This window comes from Colobus angolensis, unplaced genomic scaffold (genome assembly GCF_000951035.1).
Source record: "Colobus angolensis palliatus isolate OR3802 unplaced genomic scaffold, Cang.pa_1.0 Scaffold26, whole genome shotgun sequence".
Lineage (NCBI taxonomy): Eukaryota > Metazoa > Chordata > Mammalia > Primates > Cercopithecidae > Colobus > Colobus angolensis.
In genome coordinates, this window is record NW_012115821.1 from 7,435,249 (window position 1) to 7,452,720 (window position 17,472).

At 39.2% G+C, this 17,472-nt stretch overlaps 1 long non-coding RNA gene across 2 annotated transcripts in view; it reads right to left on the reverse strand.

The window, feature by feature from the left end:
- Window positions 1–17,472, reverse strand: part of LOC105515379 — a 333,481-nt gene that overhangs the window by 313,199 nt on the left and 2,810 nt on the right. The window lies entirely within an intron of this gene.

Consider the following 17,472-nt stretch of genomic DNA (forward strand, 5'->3'; position numbering starts at 1 on the left):
TTTTTTTGAGACAGAGTCTCACTCTGTTGCCCAGGCTGCAGTGCAGTGGCACAATCTTGGCTGACTACAACCTCTACCACCTGGGTTCAAGCAATTCTCCTGCCTCAGCCTCCGAGTATCTGGGACTACAGGCACACACCACCATGCCTGGCTAATTTTTGTATTTTTAATAGAGACAGGGTTTCACCATGTTGGCCAGGCTGGTCTCAAACTCCTGACCTCAGGTGATGCGCCTACCTTGGCCTTCCAAAGTGCTGGGATTACAGACGTGAGCCACCACTCCTGGCCTAACTCTTTTATTATAAAATTTCTAGCATAAAACATAAGCCTAGTATAATTCCTTTTGGAAATCCATACAAGAATGAAAATTAAAATACAAAATCCATTATTCTATTACCTAGAATAAAAGTGTAAATTTTGGTTTTATACACGGGTGAGCATACCTATACAAACAGTTATATAGATGCATTTTTGGCAACAAATATTAGGATGTACATGCTGTATACTTTTCACTTAATATTATGAACAATTTCCTCTGTCATTAAAAATTCCAAAATTGCTTTTTTAATATATAGCTGTACCATAATTTATGCAGAACCTCTATTTTAGTTTTTTAATTTTTAATTTTTAAATTTAATTTAATTTTCATTTTAAGTTCCAGGATACATGTGCAGGATGTGCAGGTTTGTTAGATAGGTAAATATGTGCCATGGTGGTTTGCTGCACCTATCAACCCATCACCTAGGCATTAAGCCCCACACACATTACTTATTTTTCCTGACACTCTCCCTCCCACCACCGACCCCCAACAGGCTCCAGTGTGTGTTGTTCCCCTCCCTGTGTCAATGTGTTCTCATTGTGGAACTTCTATTTTATATGTCTAGTTTTTTGTGTAGTTGTTTGTTTGTTTGTTTGTTTTTGAGACGGAGTCTTACTCTGTCGCCAGGCTGGAGTTCAGTGGCACAATCTCGGCTCACTGCAACCTCCACCTCCCAGGTTCAAGCGATTCTCCTGCCACAGCCTCCTGAGCAGCTGGGACTACAGGCACGTGCCACCACAACCAGCTAATTTTTGTATTTTTGGTAGAGACAGCGTTTCACCATGCTGGCCAGGATGGTCTCGATCTCTTGACCTCATGATCCGCCCGCCTCAGCCTTATATTTGTAGGTTTTTCCAATATTTCTGCAGTCCAGGCCTTCAGGGTGCTCCATTATAGCCATACATTCACTGTAAGGTTTTCTTTTTTTTTTTTTTTTTGAGACGGAATCTCGCTCTGTAGCTCAGGCTGGAGTGCAATGGCATCATCTCGGCTCACTGCAAACTCTGTCTCCTGGGTTCAGGCTATTCTCCTGCCTCAGCCTCCCGAATAGCTTGGACTACAGGCACCCGCCACCACGCCTGGCTAATTTTTTGTGTTTTTAGTAGAGATGGGGTTTCACCCTGTGAGCCAGGATGGTCTCGATCTCCTGACCTTGTGATCCACCCGCCTCAGCCTCCCAACGTGCTGGGATTACAGGCATGAGCCACCGCGCCCGGCCACAAGGTTACATTCTTAAAAATAAATTCTTAGGACCAGAAATATGTATTCAAAAGGAAACTTTGGAAGCTTTTGACATGTTTTGACAAACTACCTTCTTGTTATGTTGTCTGAATTTACCCTTCCAATAGTACTTTGTGAGTTTATACCATCATTCCACATCCTTGGCGAAATCGGGGGTTTCTTGCCAAAGTATTATTTTATATACACTTAAAATTTTATTTTTGATGTGACAATACATAACATGGTTCAAATATCAAAGGAACCACTGGGTATACGGGAGAAAGTCTCTCCTGTCCATGTATACCATCCCCTCTGGGGACACACAAATACTCAGTTCCTTGTATAATTTATGCATTCATAAGTACAGTAGTCTAAACATACTGCTCTGAACCTGATACTTTCCACTTATCTAAGATATAGTCCACTTATCTATATATCTTGAATGCAGACAGCTTCTTCATTCTTTTTTATAGATGCACACTTTTCTATTGGTAAATGTCATATACTTAACCAGTCCCCTTTCCACTGGTTAAGGCATTTCGGTTGCCTTTAACCTATTGCCATTCATACACTGTAGCTGTGAATTACCTTGTAAATATATCACTTTGTACACGGACAAATTGTGTGTGTGCGCGCGCGTGTGCGCCTGTGTACATGCGCACGTGTCTATGTTGAATTTCTGAGTTACTAGGTTCAAGGATTTTTTTAATGTTTTGGTTCATTTTATCAAAGAGGGAATGAGGGAGAGAAAGAAGGAGACAGAAGAGAAAACATTAGAAAATTTAGTGAGGCTGGTGGTATTAAATGGTGGGAAATGTCATATATTTTTCCCAAATTGCCCAGTTCTGAAGTTTCTGGTTTTCTCTCACTATTCTCTCTTGTCTGTTTAAATGTTTGGAAATTTCAGAAGATTAGGGACAAGAAGAAGGTTGGGTGCTAAAAAACAAATAGCAGAGCTGCCTCCAGTCCTACAATAGCTGTTTTACCATTAGCTGAATTCTGATAAGAAAGAGCAAAGGCCTCAGAACAGAGAGAGCTAAGCCTTTAAGCCCTGGAGGTGAGTTTACACACTATATCTTCAGAAATGTGAAATGAAAATATGTTTAGAGATGGAAAATAATTTTCCAAAGATAGGATCATCCACAACATAAAGGATCAAAATTTCAAAACCTCAGTTACTTGCCTTCATCTGACAGTGATTTTTTTTCTGGGAAAAGTTGATTTATGTTAAATAAATCTTTAAAACAACATGCAAAGTGCACAAATCATAATTGTATAGCTTAATGATTTTTCACAAAGTGAACACATACATGCAACCACCACTCCAATTAAGTAACAGAACATGACCAACATCCCATTAGCCTCCATTATTCCCTCCCAAACACTACTCCCCAAAAGTAACCATTTTCTATCACTATCAATTAATTCTGTCTGTTTTATAACATTACATAAAGGGAAAATGTAGGATGTATTTTTCTGTTTGATTTCTTTTGCTCAACATTACACAGAATTCATTCATGATTTTATTTTTCTCTTTCTGTTGTGTGACTGCATTCGTTCCACAAATATTTACTGATATTTACCTACATGCCATGTGCTGTGCTAGCCACTGGAGACACAATGCCAATGATACAGATAAGGTCCTTGCTCATCTACAACTTACACATGGGGAGATTGTCTTCCCACTCTGAAAATGAATGTTTGAGAATTTAAAAGGCATTGCTTTCCAGGGAGACAACTGAGGTTTCTCAATACAGATAGCTTCAAGGTATTCATCTTTCTAAAAAGTCAGAAGTATGTTCAGACTCAAGTGAGCTTCAGTGAATTTCTTTATCTTTACTTAGAGAATCTCCCAGCATCATTTACCTGCGGTATAAAGGCAGAGGCCTGCAACATATAAATCTTGGTTACATTTTCAGAGCTGTATTCAGTGCAGCCCCCTGACTAAACAACTGTAATATGTCTGCCAGTCAAGACTCTGGAGAAAGGATGATGTCTGTATCATTGAAATACTATTTTAAACACACTTTTTTTTTGCAGACAAATTCACAGAAGAGTAATGGCTAAGCAATGTTTTCATATTTTTCTTCTTTCTTTAAATTATACTTTTTGCCCTATTTCAGTTTAGGAAAAGGATTGGGAGATACATTCCATCTGGTCAGTGACGATTTTGAATTTACCCAGAAATCAGAAGGGGATATAGATAGCATTATTTCAGAACCCCACACAAAGTCAAAAATTCTAGTGTCTACATACATTAACTTTAGAGTTGATAGGTATTATTGACATTTGTAAGCAATGTTTAAAAGTTTAAATTAGTACAACATTGAGGTAGTTCAACATGTGCATTAATCCTAAAGGCTTAACAATTTTAAGAGCATTACCAAAAAATCTAAAGTGCTTGTACCTATCCTCCACAAACTTGTCCCCTCTTCTGTTCACCATATAAGAATTTGGAGTACATCCTTCTAGACCTTTTTTATATCTTTATACACAAACGCATATATGTGTAAGCTGTTTTTCCTATAAATGATACACACATCATAGCGCAACTTGGTTTTTTTCCCTTTGACAGTATTTTTTGAGATCTTGGAAGCTGATGTCTACCTGGTTCACTCTTTTGAACTGCTGTATAGTGTTTCACTATATGAACATACCATTTTATAAAATGTAGCCATTCTTTGACTGAGGATAAGTAGTCTCCAGATTTTCACTCTTACAAGCAATGCTGCTATGAACATCCTTGAGCATATGAGAAAGTATCCCTCTAGGACACACATCAAGACTGATTATGCCATCACTTCTTTATAAGAGCATCTTGGCCCTTAACACTAAGGAAGCTCTTGAAGGCTGCGTAGGTCTTATTTGTATCTGTGTCACCAGAACCCAGTGTAGATGGGTGGGAGTTAATGACAGCCTTCCATGACATCAGAGTATAGGTCCTGGGTTTCCCAATATCTCTCCACTTCTCAATCTCTTGGTTGGTTCCTTTTTGCCTACTAGTTATTTATAAGGCAGACATCCTAAAGCCTTTGTTCTTGGCCTTCTGTCATTTCTCTGGCATCTTTCCCTAGGTCTGAAGCTCTCAGCTCAAGCTGCATATCAGAATTAATGGGAGAGCTTCTGTGTATTACTAGTACCCAGGTCTGCTTTCCAGAGGTTCTTACTTAGCTGGTCTGCAGTGGAGTAGGTCCCATATAATCACATTTTTTTTCCTTAAGACTCTCCATGTCATATAAATGTGAGGCTAGAATGGAGAATCATTGCCCTAGGCTGCTGGTTCTCCTAGTGGGGCCCCCAATCAGCATTATCCGTATCCCCTGGGAATTGTTAGAATTGCAGACTCTTGGGCCCTCCTCCAGACTAACTGAATCAGATATTCTGGAGGATGGGGCTGTACAACCTATGTTATGACAAGCCCTTCAGATAATTCTGATGCATGCCAAATAAAGTTTGAGAACCACTGCCTAGAGTGATCTGATGCATTCCCCCTGACTTTGTAACCATGCAGAAAACTCCTTTTTTGTCACCTCCACCCTCACCCCTCTCCTGGACACCAACTGCCTCACTGACATTCTACTGCAGTGTCTCCCCAGTATCTCCACCCTATTCCCGACTTATCAAGCTTTTTTTTTCTCAGTCTTCTCCAACCCAGTGAATGGCACCATCCTCCAAGTTGCTGGAAGCAGAAACTTGGAGTTCATTTTTAAGATATTTTAAAATAGGTAATGCATTTAGGAAGCTTAAAATCAAGAAGGTACAAAGAGGTGAACAATGACAGTCTCCCTCCTACCCTTATCCCCTGCTGTGGACTGAATTGTGTTTCCCACAGAATTCATATGTTGGAATAAATTCTAACCCCTTAACTCCCAACATGACTGCATGTGGAGATAGGGCCTTTAAAGAGGTAATGAGATTAAATTAGATCATAAGAGTGAGGCCCAAATCCAATATTAGTGTCCTTATAAGACGATGAAGAGCTAGAGAGGAAAGGCCATATGAGGGCACACAAAAAGGTGGCGGTCTGCAAGCCACAGAGAGAGGCCTCAAAAGAAATCGACTCTGCCAGTACTTTGATAGTAAATTTGGCTTCCAAAACTGTGAGAAAATAAATTTCTGTTGCTTAAGCCACTTAGTCAGTGCTATTTTGTTATGGTAGCCTGTGATGGTTAATTTTAATGTGTCAACTTGACTGGGCCATAAGGTGCCCAGATATTTGCTCAAACATTGTCATGGGTGTTTCTGTAAAAATATTTTTGGATGAAATTAACATTTAAATAAGTAGATTGAATAAATCAGATTGCACTCCTTAATGTGGATGGGCCTCACCTAATGAGGCCTGAATAGAACAAAAAGGCTAAGCCTTCTGCAAGTAAGAGAATTATTCCCACCTGACAGCTTTCAAACTGAAATATTGGCTTTTTCTTACTTTGAGACTCAACTGAAACATATTTCTTCCTGGGTCTCCAGCCTGCCAGCCTTCAGATGGGAACTACATCTTTAGCGCTCCTGGATCTCAGACCTCCAAAATGGTGCTATACAATCAGCTCTCCTGATCTCTAGCTTGCCAATTCACCCAGCAGGTTTAGGGACTTTCCATCCTTCATAATCATGTGAATCAATTGCTTACAATAAATCATATATATATATATATATACACACACACATACACTCTGTTGGCTCTGTTTCTTTGGAGAACCCTGACTAATCTATAATGTACAACTGTAGCAAATTAATGCATACCCATCTTCCCAATTCCCCATCATCCTCACACAGTAACCACTGTCCTTAGTTTCTTACACATTCTTTCAGCATTTCTTTACAATATATACACAAATAAAATCATGAAATACTATTTTTCTCCAGCTTTTATATATATATACATTCTTTTTGCAGATACATATTTCATTGTCTGCATATATCTTGATTTGTTAAATCAGTCTGCTATAGTTTAGGTTTTCATTGTTTTTGACATTAGAAATGATACTGCAGTAAAGAAGCTTGTGCATGCCATTTTCCACACATGCAAATATACCTGATATATAAAATGTAGGCTGCTGGTTCAAAGGGTCTATGATTTTGCAGTTTTGATAAATGTCAAATTGCCTCCTTAGAAGTTATATCAACTTACTCAACAATGTGTAAGAGTTGTAATATATCCCCCAAAGCCTCAGTAATTGACTGTGTATGTCAAACTTAATAGTTTGCATATCTGATTACTGAAAAGCTCACATTGGTATAGTTTTATGAGCACCTTTTCACAAGTTTGTACTGTTTGTATTTCCTTTCTTGTGAGCTATCAATTGGTATCTCTTGCAGGTTCTTATTGTATATCAAAGGAAAAATCTTTGTGCTATGAGCTGAAAATATTTTTTTCTCAGCTTGTCATTTAACTTTCAATTTTGATTATGATGTGCTATGGTTTGAATGTGTACATCAAAAAGCATATGTTGGAAACTAATTCCTAATGCAAAAGCACTTCGAGGTGGGGCCTAATGAAAGGGGATTAGGTCATGAGGACAGAGAGAATCAATTAATGCTATTACCAAGGGAGTGGGTTCATTATAAAAGGGAGCAGTTTAATCTCCCTTCTCTTTCTCTTTCTCTCTCTTTCCCTCTTTTGCCCTTCTGCCATGTGATGACACAGCAAGAAGGCCCTCTCAAGATGCTGGTACCTTAATGTTGGACTTACCAGCCTCCAGAACTATAAGCCAATAAATTCCCATTCACAACATATTACCCATTCTGTGGTATTATATTATAGCAACACAAAATGGTCCAAGACATACTGTTTCTTATCATGCAGAATTTGTTTGTTTTATAATGCAGTTAAATATTTCCTTTTTTTTTTCTTTTATGGCTTGTGGATTTTGAATCATAGTTAGAAGGCCTTCCTTATGCCACAGATATAAGGTAATTATTCCTTCCTATTTCCTTCTAAATCAGTTTTTGGTTAAATTTTTTACATTTATTTATTGATCCATTTCATATGGATCAAGTATGTACTTAAAGTATGAAGTATAGATTCAGCTTTATGATTATTTGTGTTGAGTGTGTGTTTTACCAGATGACTACCAAATTATTTCTGGCAGTGTATACTGGGTAGCCTAGACTTTCCCAATGAGTTTGAGAAGCCATGTCTATCAGAAACTAAATTCTCACAGTTACATCTCTTTCTGGATTTTCTACTTTCTTCCATTGGGTTTTCTGTCCATTTACAATCCAGTATCACCTTATTTATTTATTGTTGCTCTAAATTCTCTATTAACATCTGGCATTAATACTAGATTTTTCATATTGCTCTTCATTTTCAAAGTTTTTTGAGATGTTTTTATTTGTTTATCTTCCCAAATAAAATTTTGGATTAATTAGTCTCATTCAAACAAAACGAAATAACAGAAATAAATTATTGATATTTTTATTTCTAGTCATTTTATAAACTATCTTAGAAAGAACAGGCATCTTTGTGATATCCAGTCATCCTAAGAATACAGTGTCTTTCAATTTAGTCACGTCTCCTCTGAGGTCTTCATTAGTGTTGTAAAACATAATTCATATAGGCCATGCAGGTATCTTGTCATTTCTATTCCCAGTGATTTTGTTGCTGTTGTTTATGGAAATTTTATTATTTTATATTCTTTATGTGGGTGTTATTTGTATATAGGAGAGAGCAATATCTGCAGTATAATTTTGGAACTCATTATTGATACCCTTATTCTCATCCCCATCATAATATCCTTCATCACGTCGTATTAATCCTACCTTTAAAATATACTTTACATGTATCTGATTCTTGCCACCCCTACTAACAAACACCACCCTCAGTTCAAGTCACTTCGATTTCTCATCTGGATAGCAGAATAGCCTTCTCAACTCTGTTCTCCACATAGCAGCCAGAGTGATATTTTAAAAATAACAAAAAGGGCATATTGCCATGCCCCTGCCTAAAATATTTCCATGGCCACTCCTTCTATTCTAAATGAAATCAGATTCCTCACCTTAAAGGCCCTATATCAGCTGGCCGCTGGCTGGCTCTCAATTCCATTCTTTTGTCCGTTTCTTTACTTTGTAAATTTAAAAGCATTTTTTAATTTTTAATTTGTATGGATACATAACAGTTGTACGTATTTATGGGGTATGTGTGATGTTTTGAGACAAGCGTATACTATAATGATTAAATCATGGTAATTGGAATAGCTATGACCTCAAACATTTATCATTTCTTTGTGTTAGGAACATTCCAATTCCACTCATTTAGTTATTTTGAAGTGTACCCCAACCCCATTCTAAATCATCTCCTCCTCAATCATAGAACCCTAGGTTCAATGGCTTCTTGGGTTATGAAAAACTCCACCTTCTTTCCTAGCTCAGACCTGGCCTTACTGTTCTCTCTGCCAGGAATATTTTTCCTGCTGTTCTTTTAGGGCCTGGCTCCTTCTTATTCTCCTTCTTATACTCCTTCTTATTCTCTAGGATGCAATTTGCTTATCACTTCTCAAAGAGGTTTTCTCTGTTCATCTGATCTACGCTATCTCTCTTTTCATCTCTTTTACAATACTTAGAACAAATTTAATTATATGCTTGTTCATGTATTAGCTTATTTTCTGCTTCTCTTCCCCACTAGCTGTGAATGCTTCTGCTATCTGCAAAGTGCATAGCAGACGGTAGGTGTTTGAATAATGTATTTATTGAATGAATAAACAAATATCTTTCTTGTTTACTAGTCAAGGGCTGGGAAAGCCTATGTTTTCTTCCTGTTATTCAGCTATTATTCTCCATTCATGTCTTAAATCCAGGGTTACCGTATATCCAATACTTGTATTTCTAAGTCACAAGTTTCCCTCAAAAGCCTGACTCAACCATCATAAATCTCTTCCTTGTATTTGTTCTCATATATGCAAAATATATAAGGTTATTTTCAAATAATAAAACACGTTGAATATTACAGAAAAAGCTAGGGCTATACATAATTTATGAGAAAAGTTTTCCCTAAGGGTGGTGATACTATCATATATATATTTTTATATATTATCTGTATATTTACAAAGAAAAACATCACTTTTCTCATTAAAAATGTATTATATTCTTCTAAAAATAATCAAACGGTATAAAAATGGGTATCACTGAAATGTACAAAGTGTAAAATATCTCCAAAATTCTTACTCCAGAGAGAACCACTGGTGACAGCTGAATGTATATCCACCTTTCTAGACATTTTTTTCTCTGCATATCATATTTTAAGCACAGGCTGAGATTTTGTTGTAGCTGTTTTATTTCATTTTTACTACAGTAGAACCCAATTAGACTAACAACACTATGAGACTTGCTTGCTGAATAATGCATTTTGGACATAGTTATATGCTAAACATATGGTTCTTCCCTCCTCTTTTTTTTTTAACAAGTGCCTAATATTTCATTTATTTACTGTCTCTAGATGGTTCCTTTCTCTTTTCACCTGGTCAGTGTGAAGGACAGGGTCTTGAATTTTGTCAGGTTTCTTTTTTTTGAGAGCTCTGCCACTCCTCAATGCAAGGACCAAAGTCACCAGTCAGAGAACAAATCATTTCTCTACCTCAGCCACCATTTTGTTCGAAAAGGTAACATAGAACAAATGTTAAGTTTTCCAAAGTCCAGATTTATGATCAGAGTTAATGAGCCAAATAATCAGCTGTAAGAAACACTGATTAAAAACATTTACATGAGTTAATTTGTGTTACTGACTATAACCAGAATTTAGGCACTCACCATGGTGGTACTTCCAAACTCTTGCTTTAGTTAAAAGAAAACGGTACTTCCAAACTCTTGCTTTAGTAACTGTACCGTTTACAAAGAGCCTAACAGTAGCTGAAGTTTATTACAGTTATGTTGCTGTGAATGCCACCAATACGTACTGTCAGACCTGTTTTGAGTGAAAAAACTGCAAAACCAATTATTTTGCCAACATTGATAGGGACTGATGAAGCACTGATTGCTAGGTTTACATTTCAGGAAACAACTTATTTTATATTATGCGTGCCAACTAATCCAAAGGCAGTACATGGCAAATACATCATTTATAACTAGCATTGATTTGATGCCCCAAAATCTCATTACCAGGTCGAGTTGTCACATGCAGCACATCTACATTTTTGTACATTTCAAACGTATGCAAATTAGTTTGGATAATGAAGGTATTATTTCCTGCTCCCAGCCCCTTGCCATTGTGTTAGGTAGTCACAGTAGTTGAGATGATTTGAAAAGTTTTCTGAAAATCTTCTTTATAGTGGACCCCCAAATTAGCTCATCATGGGGAATTTAAATCCTACACCACTTTTGCAACTACAAGACAGGCCTCTTCGCCATATGCTATTTTTAGAGCAGGGCCCACAGCACAGTCTGAACAATACAAAGACTTGGGCTGAGCTGAGAGCAATGGGAGTTTGTGAGAGTGGTTGTGGCAATGAGACCAATGAAGAAGAATAGTGCTCCCAAGGGCCAGTCTAATCGTTAGGCGAATGAGTGGTTTGGGATGCTGGGAAGACATTCTCCTCAACTCCAGTTGGCCTGATATCCAGAATCCCACATCTGTGAATGACTCCCTAAACCATACCCTCTTTTGGCCTCCTGGTCCCCACCTGTCTGGATTATCTGAATTTCTACTAATGTCTGAATTTCCACTCTTTGACACTGCATCCCTCAGCATGACAATTTATCCTATATTAAGCTTGATAAAACATAAATACATATGAGAATCAGTACCATGTAGCAATTTAAGAGGGCAGGTTCTGAAATCCAACAGCCTAGCACTGAAATCCCACTCAGCTACATATTGGCTGTGCAACCTCAGGCAAGTTACTACTTATCTTCTCTGTACCTTCATTTCCTCCAGAAAGTGGGACTAATGACATTACCTGTTTCATAGGGTTGTCAGGGGGACTGAATGTGGTATTATTCACTGTTCCTGAAAGTAAGCATTAAGATAAATACCATTAGGACAGACTTATTAAGCATCATCTGGCAGAAGTGCTTACTTTGGAAAATTACTTTTTTGCATGTGTAAAAATTATTTGTCATGTAAAAATCATTTTTTGTTGTTGTTTTTTAATATTCAGAGGGAAAATTATGTTTTGGCTATTTGAAAAATTCTGCCAGAAAGAAAAGCCCAGTACTTGAGAACGTGTTAAATTAAATCTACATAAACTACTAATCCAAGCAGACTGTAGGGAGTAAATCTGTTTAAAACATTAAAAATTTCATAGAGGAATAAGGGCTCACAGTAAAGATGAGTATGAAAAAATACATACCCATTTGCACACAATTGGCTGTTTTGTTTTGTTCCTTTTCTAGGGGAGAAAGGCCCATAAATTGGTTATGGAGTGGGGTGAGGGGGAGGTTAACTGAGAAAGAAAAGCTAGCCTGCTAGTGGCTCTCTGGGTCGGGAATCAGGAACCACTCTTCCTTGACTAGTGGGTGGGTTCAAGTAAGCTCGCTGATTTGGACGTGCTTACTTCCTCTATGTCAGGCACTAAGCTAACACTTTCATTGATCAAGTCATTTTCATAACATCCCTATGAGGTAGGAAACCATTATTACCTCCTCTTTAGGACATGCAAAGGATACTGAAACTGCCCACAGCATAGGTGTAACTCTTACTTACTGTGCTGAGCAATTAAGGGAAGCCCTGTGCCTTGTTACTCATGATCCTGAAGTACCCACTGGGGAAAGCCTAGCTCTGGAAATGTCTCGTTCCAGAAAAAACGAATCATGATGATTCTGATTAAAGCAGGACTTGCCTCCCAAGAGTAATAATAATACAGTAAGAAACAGAAATTACTTCAATCATTCCTGGGGGGTGTGTGTGTGTGTAAAAGAAGGGTTTTTCTAAATTAAAAAAAAAAAAACCTGGCTCTGAAACTAGAACCAAATTAGTGGCAATAGTAAGCTCACTCATTTAAGGCATATTTGTGAAGTGCCTACTATGTAACCATGGAGGAAATAGATTTGTCCTTTGTCCTTGTGTACCTTAAAGACAACAAAGGACACCAAAACACAACAACATGTGTGAACCAAACTAGGACAGGGAAAGTTCTGGACTCAGGGAGCATAAAGCGCTCTGGCACAACTCAAAATACTCCTAGGGTTATCAGATTCCCTGCTAGTTAAAGATGCCATATATTTAACAATTGTCTACATCAAATGTGCACTTTTAGAGAATAAAAAAATTGTGCTTGCACACATTGTGTTGCTAATTTGGCTGCAGGTTCGAAGTAGTTTGGATGTAAGCTAGAAGTCTAGCACTTCTGAATTCCATTTGTAGTTATGATGTTGAACCCCAGGTGTGAAGCTCTCATTTCAAGGATAGTAGAGGGAGGAGAAAAAGGATTTGAAGTCCTAAGAATACAGTCAAAGGAAAGATTAGTGGGATTCATATGGGGCTTTAAAGCCTGAGCAATAATGTGAGTATGGTCTTCCAGAATGACAAGTAAACAAGGAGCTCCTGGTGAGTGAACAGGCTGAAGATGGGATCACCTTCGTAGAACTGCTGTAAGTTGGTCATGAGCTATACAGAGCCACCTCCAAAATGGAACTATGACTTTCAGAGTAGGGTCAAGAAAAGCTAGTTAGAACTTTAGATTTAGCATTAGAAGAAGAAATGATGTTCTTACAGATGGTATTCATCAAGCCAAATATAAATGCTGAATGATCAAGATCAATTAGGTGAAAATCTTTATGTTACTAGACTGCTCTGATTAGTGGAGATCACAAGCTTTGGAGGTAACTGGACCCCAGTGTAAATCTCAACTGCACATTCTGACTCTGTAATGCCAGGCAAAGTCACTTAATTTTGCTGGGTCTTATTTTCATCATAAGTAAAATGAGGAGGGTAAAACCCAGATGGCAGGATAGCTATGAGGATTAAATAATTAACACAAAGAACTCAATGAAGGGAATCTACTGTTATTATCAATAATGATACAAACTACTTTCTCTACACTACCTGTTGCTTGAAGTTAGTAGTTAGAAGACTTTTAAAAAATACACTAAGGTCATTCACTCACAGGGCAAGGAAAGACAACACAGTTTCTACCCACTGCAGTCTGCAAATAGGAAATTGGATCAGAGAGGACATAGTACACATGGCCTGGTACATAGTAAGCACTCAAGAAAAGATTCTCATTATTATTATTCAGACAAAAGATTGGAACCCAAATTATTTAGTTAGCACAATTGTCCTTTTCATTTCTTGTGATGTAAAACACATCTCCCTAAGATTCTCTAGGCCCAAGGTCACAGAGCTCAGCCACCACCAGGTCCCAGCTTGGTGATTCACTCACCAGAATGCAGTGCTACCAAGTACTAGGGGCTTATCTGTTCCCCAAATCACCTGACGCTGCTGACCACTCAGGAAACTATTCACTTGAATTCTGGCTCCTGGGCCCTCCCTACCATTTGGGTGTGGGTTTCCCCTTTCTGTGGAAATTGATGGCATTGCTTCAAGTCTCCTTCCTGCCGTTTCCAGTGGCATTAGGCAAACAGAGTCATTGGTGATGTCATCACTTTCATTTCCATTGGCCAGATTCTCTCTCCCTAGTGACTAATATCAATCATCACTCCTCTGGGATCTAATTTTCATGAAGAATCAGCCAATGAAGACTTCCACTTAACCTACAATAACATTCAATTCCAGTGAAGTCCCAAAAGAAAATGGGCTAAAAACTGTCCCTCCATTAACTCCAGGTGACCTTGAAAAGGTTTGCTTCTTTCAGAGCAAACTTTTATGAGGGACCAATTTATTTTATTTTATTTTATTATTTCTTTTCTCTTTTTTTGTAGAGACAACGGGTTGCTATGTTGCCAAGGCTGGTCTTGAACCGCTGATCTTACCTCATGCACTCCTCCCACCTCAGCCTTCCAAAGTGCTAGCATTTTAGATATGAGCCACTATTACATGCCTAGTCTTATCTTAGTAAATATTTCTTGAATACCTACTATGTGCCAGATCTCTTCTAACTGCCGAGGAAAAAGTTGTGAAATATCAGTGAAATAGCTGACATGATTATCATTAAATACTTAGCATTAGAAGAAAAAGAGAGAGCTAAAGAAAAGTTATACATAGAATAAAAGCTTGAGGCAATTCTCTGAATGATTTTAGTCATTTTCCCACAAAGCAACCCTCCAAAAATCTAGCAATGCTTCTGATTAATCAGTTATTCATGACATATGATAATAGTTATGAACTTGGATTGAACGACTGAAGCAGAGTTTTAATCTTGTCTCTCACTTACTGGATTGAGGGGGTCAAATTATTTCACTTATTCAGAACTCAGTATCCTTATTGGTAAAATGAGATTACTGACACTGCCTTCCTGAAAGGGCTGTTTTGAGAATTAAATGCTGTATGTTACCTCATGGTAAGTACTGAATAAGAGTACTTATTTAGACAAAGAGTAATTATTCAGACAAAAGATTTTTGCCTGAATTGTTTAGTTAGCTCAACTGTCCTTTTCATGTCTCATGATTTAGAAGACTTTTCCTAAGATTCTTTAAGACTGTTTTGCAGATGTAAATGCAGAAGCCAGCTAATACATTGAAGAAAAGATGAGCAGCCTCACTAAGGATGAGAAATTTAGAAACCTAGGCTCTTGGTCATCTCAGGAGGTCACCAAGAGATATTTTGTATCTTCCTGGCCTATCAGCTCTTGTGGATCAATTTTTTAAAACTGTAGCCAAAGTTCATTCTTCAAGCAAAGTCCTGAAAAGAAAGCAAAGGAGAGAGAGTACACAAAGGAGGCTTCTGTCCCTACATATCATAATTTCTATACTGTTAGTTAACTTCTGTTTGCCAGGAGGGATTTAAACTGAAAGAGAAAAAAAAATTTAATGGAAAATACTGAAAAGTGCTATACTTTTGAGTAATTTTACAATGGAAGTACTGGAATATTTTCCACAGGAATCAGCCAATAAGATTGATTTCTTGATATTTTTCTGTTTCTTACTAAATTCTCAGCAACTCCCAGACACTGTGATTGTGGGGAATTTTATTATAATAAAAAGAAATACTATGTATTAGAAAAAATGTATTTTAGTGAATTAATTTGGAAGTTCAAGGTTTAAATGCTATTCTCTAAAAATCTCTAACTGTGCACAATACAGGTGTTGTTTTTCCATTCTTACATTTTACATACCCATTATGAAATTATAGTAATAAGACGATGGTAACATCATCAATTTGGGTTAACAATTATTTAGCAAATTCGTCTTGCCAAGTCATTTTTACCCTTCACCAGAAGAAATATTTGTATTAATATCTCAAGAATAGTTGACATTGCTAGCATATTGTGATTTGGTTCCTGGTGTTGGCTATCTTTGGTATTTCTAGTCCTGAGTGCTAACCTACCACGCAACAGAACCTCAACCCCAGTTATAGGATACTTGGGCAAATACATATTTATTAGTCATATATTTATATATTTTTACCCATATTGTCATGTCTTTTATCTTGACATTAACACTTTCTATCTTCCGGAGGGCTGGTTAAAGAAAAAGCGCCACTGAACCACCCAGGATTGAACAATTCATACACACACACACACACACACACACACACACACACACACACACACGAAGGTGTAGCTTGAAGCATCTGCTTTCAGTCTTTCCAAGCATCTCTCAGGCTGAAAGCAAGCGGAAGTGATTGAGAAATCCCTCCAGGAACTGGTGCTTCCCACAGGGATCTACAACTTTACACTCCATCCCCCCTTCCCCTCCCATCTCTAAACCCCCGGGTAGTAAGGAGCGCCAGAGTCCCCGCCCCTTCTCGCTGCCAAAACGCGTTCTTAACCTTTTTTTGGGCCGGGGACCTAGAGAATGCTATGGACCCTCCACGAATGGTGACAGAGGTTGGTGGAAAGCATAGCTTAAACACTTTGCGAAATTTTCAAGAGACCACGTATTCGAAACTCACTCCGAGCTGCAGGATTAATAACCCCATTTCTAAAACTCTTGACTTGGGGCGATCAAATCGAGAGCGGAGCTCAGGTGCCAAATCTCCTCCCGAGTGAAAAACTGTAGGAAGGGAAGGCGCTCCTGCGCTGGGCCACTTTCACTTGTAAGAAACCAAAAGAAGGGGACTGGTGGCAAGAGATAGGGACGGGAGAGAAAGGAAAGGAAAACGAGAAACGTGAGAAACAGAGAGTGACACGGTGGGGCGGGGAAAAGACGGACATCACAGGGAAAAATGAGGAGAGGGGACAGAGTCTCAGAGGCACAGCAACAGGGAGACAAGGGGGAGGAGAAAAAAGAGACTCGGAAGGGAGGAGAGAGAGGAGAGGAGAGGAAAAAGACGAGAGGGGAAGTGGCTGCACGCGCGCCAGGAAAGGGAGAGAACTTTCCCTGCTTTCCCTCCCCGGGGCAGGGAATCTCAGAAAACCCCACTTCAGCGAGGTGGCGAGGACCACGACTAGCTGCCCCGGCGCTGGTGACGCCTCTGGCCTCCGCCTCTTGCAGCCGGCAGGGCCTCCGGCTGCGAGTCCCGCACGGGCCGGCCGAGGAGGGGACATGGTCTGGAAGGAGGCGGTCCCCGTTCGTCTCGCTTTCTCCTCCCCTCTCCTCCTCTTAGAGGCGTGCACCGGGGGCATTTGAGAGGCTGTGGACCCGCGGCCCCCCCGCCTCCGCCCCCCCAGCCCCCCATTCAAGAAGCCGCTCAGCTATCCCGGCCAGCACAGGGCGCCCGGCGCGCCTCGGAGCGCAAGTTCCTCGCCTTCTCCTGCCCGCTCGCTGGGCATTATGCGGCCAAGCAGCCGAGCCCCAGTCCTCCTCCTCCTCCTGCTCCTCCGGCTCCTCCTGCGGCCCGAGCGGCTCAGCTCTCGGCAGGCGGCGGCGTTGCTCAGCCGAGCGCAGACGGGACCCTCGCAGAGAGACCTCAGCGACTCCTAAAGTCAAAAGTTGGCGGC